The sequence below is a fragment of the Aplidium turbinatum genome, chromosome 5 (genome assembly GCF_918807975.1).
Source record: "Aplidium turbinatum chromosome 5, kaAplTurb1.1, whole genome shotgun sequence".
Lineage (NCBI taxonomy): Eukaryota > Metazoa > Chordata > Ascidiacea > Aplousobranchia > Polyclinidae > Aplidium > Aplidium turbinatum.
The window spans coordinates 25,816,771-25,827,610 of NC_137476.1; positions in this window are offsets into that span (position 1 = coordinate 25,816,771).

A 10,840-nucleotide genomic window follows, 5' to 3' on the forward strand; every position below is an offset into this window, starting at 1 on the left:
ATTGATAAAGTAGACGCTGACGTTCTTAATCTCTGTTCCGGTTTCTCGATGTTATTGAAAATGAAAAGTTTTCATTCTTGGATATTGCATATTATCAAACATTATTTAGCTTAAATAACGGATTTGCACATTCTTTTGTTTGCGTTGGTATTTAATACATTTAATATTCAGCATTTTGTTTTCATTTTTTTTAATTTCATTTTTTATCTATGCTCTTTATAGCCTACTCCTGCTGTGATTTTCTTAATCGATCAGTGGGATGAGAGTCGTAATTGTCGCTTACGCCTTATTCTAGGTCTCTGCTACGTTTGACATTATATTGCTTTGTATTGTGATGGTCAGAAATAAAAATAAACTGATTGTTATCACAGTCAAACTGATGTTGACCGTGACAGTGCCAAAAGGGAGCCAGGAATTTGCACTTTAGCAGAACGTTGTTTTTATTTTGTTGTCAAGGGACATGATCCTTGTTTTTTGAACATCATTACAATTTTTACATGGTATATTATTGTATCAGTCTTGCTTGTAAATGATGGTCAACCAACCCTAAACGTTGGTATGTTTTGCAAAAAATCAAGCACAATATTTTTTCTAAACCACCCATGAAGTTTATAATTATTGCAAAATAAAGTTTAGAGTCCACTCAATTTTTTATACTAGGAATGGTCAATTGAACGAGCGGCACAACAGATGATATTGTTTGAGAAAATTATTGCTCTACATATTTATTAAAATACCTTATGCTTCAATGAAATCGTCGTTCTTCACAGCAGGTCTGTTGTAAACTCTTAGCCCACCCATTTCAATGAAAGTTAAGCTCTTTCAAATTGTTCAACGTATAACTTCCGTTGCTTTTTGCAGTAACACCAGATATGGAAACAAGCTTCTAAATGCTCACACTTGCTTGCATCTTGACATATACACAGAAACGCGCAATGATAGGTGTTTTATTGTAGCTCTTATTTTGACGCTTTCGACACTAAGACTCAAATATAGTGATGTCACTTAGGCTACGTCTAAAAACGTGGTGGCCCTTGTGCCACCCCACGGCTACGTTAATGACAATAATAATCCTATTTTTAATATAGGCTATCGTCTATTTCAGTGGTAGGCCCCTAATAGCTATTGTTGTCACAATGCATGTGATTTAATTGTCATATCACTTATTGTTTAAAATTGCCTGCCTGGTATTTCTGTAAGTGTTTTGTCATCAGCGTGTCCATGACGAAAGAAAACATTAGTTCTACCTGCTGCTATATTTTGCACACCACCTTGCCAATAAGGAGAAAACTATGACTAAACTTTGAATTTCAGAAAAAGTTGAAATAACGCCAGATCTAAAATAGGCAATATAGTGACTACGACTGTACTCTGTAGTGACAGTTCGCGTGCAATCACTATCACAACACAAACCAGTTCGACTGCCCATAACTTCTACTCAATGCACAAAGTGGGACACAGTTGAGCATACCTTTATTGTATAGCAATGTAGGCTAGGTAGCCTACCTGTGGACTATCAATGACGTTAAGGCTATAGAAAGATTGGCTTAACATCGTCATGTGTTTACTTTTATGATGAATTCGTGTTGTATGCGAACACTATGACAACTTTAACACGTTTATGCTTTTTTAACTTAATAATATGGAAATAAGGAGGCTTTTTCAAAGAGTCTACATACATCGGGTGAACAGTGTTTGCCGATGTCACTTCACGTTGGAAAATATGAAGGTGGCCAAATTTGAAAAGTCACCTGATTTTTTTCAGCAGCATCAACGTGCGGTAGCCCATAAGAGAGTTTTGGCAATGATTTGGTTAAAGCGTTGCTTTTAGCATATAAAAGGTATACGTTTCTGTTCACAAAAGCTTCGACTTCAGCCTAAGATCAAAATTGAATACTCGCTCGGTCACTAACCATCTGTAGTGGCCAGTCGTGTTGACAGGGGGGGCCCAGGGGTACTTTTAGACCGGGGATGATTTTAGAAGCCCGTAACCTTTAAGAGACCAGGGAACTTGAAGAAATAAAACGTATTTGGAAATAGTGCAATTTTTTTTAGAAATATTTTAATTTAGGGCCCGAGGATCTCATTGGTACTGGGCCCAAGTTATCCTCTTAACGGCCCTGGTAGTAGCATTTCTCGTGTAGGCTAACCATCTTCTCGTGTGCCGACATTAACTGATATACGCAAGGTGAGATTTGTCTGTTTTAGTTGAAGAGTGAAAGCATGCACTAGCCTGTGGCAAACGCAGAAGTTAAAAGCTACGTTGAAGTAGGTGCTATCGTTAGGCTACCCTACAATATGCCAAAATAGCGGTGTTATAGGCCTACTGTGCTACCGCTACCAGTCGGTGAAAACTCACACTCTACAGCCATTCGGACCAAAATTATTGCACGCTGTCGCTATTTTCTTCTTAAATCGACACTGGAAAGCTTTATTCAAGTAGGCTGCTTTGTGAAGTGAAAATAGGCCAACCTTGAAAACGAATGATATCATCTTTCAGTATCTGATTCGTTTAGGCCAGGGGTCACCAAACTTTTTTCTCTGAGGGCCGGATTGCTGCGAGATTAACAGCTACGGCCGGATGCAAATCGCGAAAAGATAGGCTACACAACTATTTAGAATCTGCATTGACTTGAATAGAGCACAATAAATAACAAAGTCAGCGGTGGAATAACAAAGTTGTGATGAAAACCGAAAGGTTGCTGGAAAAGTTATCCCCTGCTTTGATACAAGGGCATCGTGCTCTTGAGAAAACATTACATCTGTCAAAATTTGGCCTAGGCTGTCCCCATTTGTGGTGACCTAATGATAAACAGCAACGTCAGTACTTTACAAAAAGTTTGGTAACTTATTTCGTTAACAGTTGTAGTGCAGCTGTTATTTCCGCAGCATGTGGTGGGCCGGATGAAATCAGTTCGCGGGCCGTAGTTTGGTGACCCCTGGTTTAGGCTTAGTTGCTATTTCAACGTCATCATGAAAAAGAAGTTTTTTTGTGCAATTTTATTCTTATTCTCTAGTATTTCCATCAAAAATCTCTAAAAACGATTCATTTTTATACTTTAAGATGCACTCTTTGTATGTGGCTTATGGCCTTCAGTCGTTTTGTATGTAATTAAATTCATCAAACTAAAATTAGTCTTGGTTAAAGGATTGGTTTAAATTTAACTCACCTTACCATTTCAAAAACAAAACAAAATTCATTTACAATCACAGAAGAATTTCAATGATGTATTTCTTTATAATTTGTGTAGCCTTTCACCAGGATAGAACTTCAAAAATCTATCCCCTGATCTATCTAAGCCTAAGGTGTCCCCACCCTCGCTTCACCAATAGTAAGTTATTTTCACAGAACATTTTACTGCAGGCTATAGCCTATCTCCCTCACTGAAATTTAACCCTATAATTGTAAATTAATGAGCCTATTTGAGTGAGCAGTGTACTGTTTAGCCTACTTCAGAATATTGCAATATTTTGTTAGTTTTTTGTGGGACATAAAAGCTTTTTACTTTCTTCACAGACAGCAAATCAATTATTTTTTACATTGATTGAACGTCTGCAGACGTTGAACCAATGTAAAAAACGGTTAAATTACTGCCTTGGTCTATCCACTTCTAAAACTACGTATGCCAAAGATCGCTGGATTAGTAGGCTAAATAAAATGTAGCCTAGTTGAGCGAGGAAAGTGAGCGAGAAAATTTTACAAAAATAAACAAAAATTAGGCTACATATTAGCCTATATGTTAAAATTACAAGCCGAAGAGCTCTGCACAAACTATAAATGTGCGTGGATCCCCAGCCGGGAGGTTGGAAGCAGCCTTAGCCTACATGATTTAAGATATTGAATAATTATCGAACTTTTGAAGCAGCTTTTTTTAAAACATTAAAAATGCCAAAGTGACTGAGTCTCCAAACAGTTGTGCCTCTCCCCCGGCTGGGTTGGCACGAGAGGCGGTTAACACGGCTCCACAAACAGATTGTAATTATCACAACCAATAATTAAAATCATAACCAACTGAATGCTTCTTCTTCTTTCGTTTGAGGCCGCCACAGATCACGTTGTTACATCCAGGCGCAGCAGCCAATGGATTGTGTATTCATCGAGCGTTATTAGGTCCACATGTCTATCTTGTGGTCGGTATACAGGACATTGATAGATAATGTGGTGTGCAGTTTGAAAATCTGAGCCACACGCACAAGATGGTGAATCGGCGAGGCCCCACTGGAACATGTTGCTGCTAAAACGGCCCACTCCAGTCCGCAGGCGATTGAGCTTCACCCATTCCTTCCGGGTTAGTTCTGCTCCAGGTGGGGTGTTGGTATTGGGAAGGACTGTGAATTGGGTTGGTCTCGCAACTTCTCTCCATTCACGGTTCCAAACTTCGGAAGTGTGGAAGTTCGATTTGCACATAGCTGCAGCCAGTGATGGGCATTATCGGCGATAATTTATCGGCGATAATTATCGGCGATAAATTTTTATCGTTTATCGTTATCGCTTAATTATTTTTTCAGTTATCGTTTATCGTTATCGCCAAGGGCAATATTTGATTATCGCCGATAAATTTTATTTCCGATCAATACACAAGTGGAAAGACCATGAAAAGTAATATTTTTACTAGCCACCCAGTTAATGAAACTAAAATTGAAACTAGTTGTTCTTCAGTGCCTGAAGTGTGTGTGCACAGGTCGTTGTCAGGGGAGGGGGCACGCCCCCCTGCAGCGACGGCCCTGACAACACAATAATTTTTAGAGTTGCAAATTGCAATGCAATGAAATGCATGCAACAAGTCTCTTGTTGTTTTGCTGCAATCGCGAGTGAATTTTACAATTAAAATGTCAGCGCACGGGCGGTACAGATTCCTTTGAAGCGAAGCGAAAGAAATTGGCAAGTGGTTTGTGAAAGTGTCGCAATACCAGTTTACATCGGAAACATGGTCTTTCGCGCCACCTCACGTCACAAACTCAGTTTAAAAGACAAAATTCATACACACAACACAACACAAGATCGGTTATAGACTGTAAGATCGATTTGTTTCTAGCTTGGCGATATAACTTTAATCCAAAAATAATAACCAAATGCGTAAGTGCCATTTAACTTAAAAAGTTAACCCATTTGTGCCGAAAGTGAAAGTAGGCCTATTAAAAAAAATTTCGGAAAATTTAAATATTGCATAATTATGACCTAAAAAACATATCACAATTATTTTTTTCCTAATTGTGTTTGTACTTTTTGAGAAAAAAGCCGTCCTATATATAAGACGCTAGGCAAATCCATTATCAAATTTCACAAGTTTCTTGTGCGTAATGCTTAATGCGCGTAATGCTTAAGCGTTATTACATTTTATTTATCGCTCAAAGTGATAAATGGGAAATGTCTTGTTCATGTTTTGTCATGTCATTGTTGTCATCGAGCATTTATTGAAATGAAAGTTCAAAAAATATGAAGATGAAAATTAGCAAAGTAACACATCAACATCACTGAAACAATTCATTGCGGAATATGATATTGCTTGAAGCATTTGACATGCAGACCGACATCATATTTTTTGCATCTTGTAGTAGTTTTTGCATGACAATAGGCGCATCGAGTTGCGTGGTAAAATTATGCTAAATACAGTATTACCTTTCTCATTTACCTATGCGACATAGCCTACCTCAATCAAATATTTTTATTCCCACTAATACAGTGCCTATATTGTAATTCTTATCTCAACAACTCTGCGTTCTGCCATTGCTTTAATGATGGTGTTCACAAAGTAAACAAAAAAAAAAATTATCTGAAATTATCAGTAAATTACGATAATTATGTTATTGTTCTAAAACAAACACCACTAATTTGACAAGCGTGATGGATTTCACAGTATGCACATTTTTACTACCAATAACGCTTAAGATTACTGATAAATTTTCAAGCATTTTGCGTTTTTTGGAATCTTTTCAATTATTGCTGACTTTGCTGTAAACAGCCCTTTAAGCAGAAAGCAAAATACAAAGTTTGAAATTTTTTATGGTATTTTCATTTGATTCAATTACCAGCTCAGTGGCCGAGTGGTTTCGCCTTCGGCTCTGGTGCTGGGGTAGATCTGAGATCGATTCCAGGTCGGGTCAAACCGAAGACTTTAAAAACGGTACCGATTGTGTTCTATCCTGCATAGCGCAGTGAGAATGAGTCGGGTAATAATGTGATAACATCGTAAAACTGATACAAATTAAAAATGAGCCCTGTCGCTAAAAGACCTTAGCTGTTGTAGAGCGACAATAAATAAAACCATAACATTATTATTATTACCGGTATTTGATTCAATTATTTTGCCTACTGCACGTAAGCGGCAGTGTAGCTCAATTGATAAAAGCATCCAACTGGTATCTGAAGGTATAATTATGAGTACGGCAGTTACCTCAGTGGTTTGATTCTGGATCAAGAGGTTGAAGATTCAATACCTACTGCCGCTGTTGCGATTCTATTTATGCATAACTTACAAAAAGTTTTGTCCCTTTACACTACAGTATATTATGTTCGATTTTTCGTCATGTTGATGAAAACAGTTCGTGCTGCATGGGATGGGGCAGCGCTAATCAAGAAAAAAAATTATCGTTATCGGACATTATCGGCGATAATTTATCGTTTATCGTTATCGCTTAACTTTTTTTGATTTATCGTTTATCGTTATCGCTTTAGGTATTTTTCGTTTATCGATTATCGTTATCGCTTAACTGAAAAATGAGTTATCGCGCCCAACACTGGCTGCAGCATGTCGGGAGAACGGGCGTCGAGATTTCAAGCGCTGGGGCTTTTGGGAGTACGAGTTTAGAACAATCTGGTTGAGGAGGTGGTCATCCCTTGACATAGCTTGTAGGACCAGACTACGTACGTGGTTTTCCCTACGAAGTCTATTTGGAGCGATGCCTGATAGTACCGGCAGAAAGTCAGTGGGAGTTGGAAGCAGGCAACCGGTGATTATTCTCATGGTGGTGTTGAGGGCAGTGTCAATTTTGGAAGTGTGTACGCTGCGGCACCAAGTGGGGGAAGCATATTCGGAGGTGCTGTAAACAAGTGCAAGAGCACTTGTACGGAGTGTGGATGTACTAGCACCCCAGGAAGTTCCAGCTAGGCATCTCAGCAGGTTGTTGCGTGCTGATAGCTTAGCATGGAGGGCTTCAGCATGGTGTTTGTAGGTTAATTGTCGGTCGAGCTTCACTCCTAGGTAGGTGGGACACGGGTTGTGTGGGAGTGGGTTTCCGTTGAGAGAGACTGACAATTGGCGCGTAGATTCCATGTTGCAAAGGTGAAAAGGTGTGACGGTGGTCTTTGCCAGGCTCAGTTTCAGCATCCACAGCTTCAGGTAGTCTGCGATTTGGGCCATGTCATCTGTAAGTGCTTCCTCTACCACATGCCAGGACTTGTCAGAATTGAGTAGTGCCAGATCATCAGCATAGCCGTACTGGCGTGACGTAGTCTCTGGCATGTCACTAATGTAGATGTTAAATAGTAGGGGTGATAAGCATGATCCTTGCGGAACACCGTTTTTTAAGCGGCGGGGCCGGCTGCACTGCCCATCACTCGTCGCAAAAAGGTCCAATTTGCAAGAATATTTGCGAGAAATCGCACTATCTTTTTGTCTGGGATCATGCGGAAGAGCTTTAGGGTTAGCCCTTGGTGCCACACAGTGTCATAGGCAGCAGTGAGGTCCACCAAGATTACTCCTGCTTTGTTGCCCTTCTCAAAACTTTCCTCTATATCCTCGGTAAGCTTGACTGCTTGATGAGTCGTACAGCGTTCGTGCCGAAATCCAGCTTGTTCTTTTGGTAGCTGGGGATCAACAACTGGCTCAAGTCTAGTTAGCAGGAGCCGTTCCAGGATCTTGTATCCAGGGACTCATGTTGCCAACCTCCTCGTAGTGAGTCCTGGTAATTCATATTAATGAAGCGAATGGCAACAATCAGAGACCGCAACTCACAGGGCACCTGGGGTGGTAAAAGGATAAACCCTCGGCCCCGGTGTCCAATGAGAGAAATTCATCCTGTCGGAGTAACAATCTTGCAGCTAAACGTTGAAGGCCTTACCAAAGCCAAATGCGACATGTTGGAACTGAATGCTGAGAAGTTTAAACGTTTAGCATAATCGATTTAAATTTGGTAACTTTGGTTAGTAACATCGTGTTTCCAATTTTTTTCCTCCTTTTCTTCTTCAATAGCCTTGTCCTTGCCTGAACCAGGCATCGACGTCCTCGGATGGATAATTAAACCAAGCATTCCTAATGATATAGGCTAGCTTATGGTGCATAATAATAGAAAAACTCACTGTGGAAAATATAGGCCTACTTCCTTTGCAAAAAGTCTTAGAATGGGCATTATCAAAACAGGAGGATATTGTTCGAGGGAATGTTTACCAAGAGCTTCTCGTTTATTACATTGAAAAGTATAAACTTGCAGTCCGTACGACAATATTCGAAACACAAAAACATCTTTATTTAAACAAAAATAACTTTGAAAAAGTTTTTAAGAAGTGCTAGAAAAGAAATTGAACACCTTAAAGGCAGCATCCTAGGTGACTGCCTAGCTCACCTTATGGACGCGCAGGACCTGACCATCACAGGCAAGAAGTTACAATATAGACTACTTAAGAAAGTATTTGGAACAATTCATATGGACACGTTTTTGCAAGCAGCTTATCTTCTTTTTCTTCTTGTCCGTGCCATTAGCTCAGTGGTTACGCGCTGGGCTCAAGATTACGTGGCACAAGTTCGACTCTCGGAGTGTGCACTTGAGCAACGCATTTCAGGACTGCTCTCCATTCAGCAGCATCTAATGGATGGAATAAATCCCCCGCAACAACACTTTAACAATCGGAAAACTACACTCTGCCAATCTCGATAACTGGCCCTGCGTCAAAAGCCTAGGCCTAGTCTATACAAGTAAGCGCGAAACTACCAGGAATGATCAATCAAGGCTTTGTCAGTCCGAGGATAAAGATTCAAAACCAACCAACCTTTTATCCACTCTACAATCTAAGTTGGTTATTGGGTGGTTTTGGCCTACTGATATTTGCCCAGAGGTGGGCAGTACCGAGCTACTTTTGGAACGCTACCACTTGCTTGCTACTTTCTTGGTAGCGGCGCTAAGTTTTTGTAAAAGTAACGCTTGCAGTAGCGACGTTACTTTTTCCTAAAGTAGCGGAAAAGCGCTGGTCACAGCGGTAAACCATTATCTCTTCGTGGGAAAATTGTAACGTAAGATTCCCAAATCCGTTCGTCTGCATGCAATGACCCAAAAATAAACACACTTTCGAAACGTCTATTCAAAAGTGTATTCCAGTAAAATTAGCCCGAGGCTATCGAAATGACTGGTGCAACGCCGTACACCTAAAAACTGTCACTACAATACAAATTACTTGGATAAAAGACGGAACCTTTGTCCAGCTAGCAAGCACTAAGCCAACAGTTAAATGTGCGGCCAACTTTCAAACAATCATTTTACGAATGACCAGAATAGATATCAATATCTCAAATTCACATAGAAAGTAACTGTGACGCAATAAATGAAAGACAATTATGAAGTCATTCCAACAGGTGTTTAAAGCTGATGTAATATTTCCTGTTTAAACAGGCCCAAACAAGTCCAAACAAGTTTGACACAAGTCTATGAACAATGGTGCAATTTTGGCACATTTTCTAGCAACTTCCATGACGTAATATTCAGTAGACTTGAACGGTTTTATATGACGTTTGATTTGTACAGAGATTGGCCGTAACAAGCGCTTTATTGCCTTCAGTAGTAGTCTACTTAAACTTTCTAATTTAATAAGAACAAAAACATTATACAGTAGAATTCGCCTATAGTGACACCTGAAGGGACCGCGGAAAAAGTGTCACTATAAGCGAAGTGTCACTATAGACGAATGATGACGTCATTGATAACTTCACCTGTGCAGTATCTGCGCATGCGCATCCCATGTTGGTTTAATTCAAACCCAGTCAGCAAATCAATCCTTTATGGTTCAACCTCTGCATACGTTAAATCAATGTAAAAAAATGGATTTGCTGGCTGGGAACTGGCGAATGCTGATAAGGACAAAATATGATTCCAACTTAAACTGGAAATACACCGTAAAGTGTCCTTATACGAAAATTTTTGAGCCCAAGGGACAGAAATGTGGTGTCACTCTAAGCAAAGTGTTCTTATACACGAAGTCACTATAGGCGAAGTCATTTCTATGCAAAACATATGGTTTGCAAACGGGACTTTGCAACAGGTGTCACTTTTGGCGAAGTGTCACTATAGCCAAAGTCACTATAGGCGAATTCTACTTATAGTGCCAAAAATGTTAAAAAAGTGATCAAAACAAGATTATATTTGTTAAATTTTTTAGGGGCACTCCCCAGTGGAAACTAGGCTCAAATTCTTTGACTGTTTTTTTTCATTTATTTTTTCCTTGTAGCTGTAGTAGTATTTTCCATTGTACAGTTAATTTTCGATGTTTATTTGTTTACTTTTTTACTATTTTGTTTGGTTTCAAATTTGCATGATTTTTCTATATTTATTCAGGAATAAACTACTGTACTGTATTGGAAATGTTGCATCGTTTATTGTATTCTGGCAACACTGTCTCCACATGATTCTTCCTGATTCCTGAACTACATTGCAGATTTACACATTTTACAGTATTTGCCTCAGTTAGGCTCATCGGCCACTGACTCATTGACTGTTGATTGATTCTGGAACAACATCGAGGTCATGTGTAATTTTTAGGGAGATATGAAAGTAGCCACATACTGTGAGCTTTGCAGTCAGATTAAAATGATTCATGTAAAAAAAAAGAAACAAGCAAATCTTTGTGCAATGA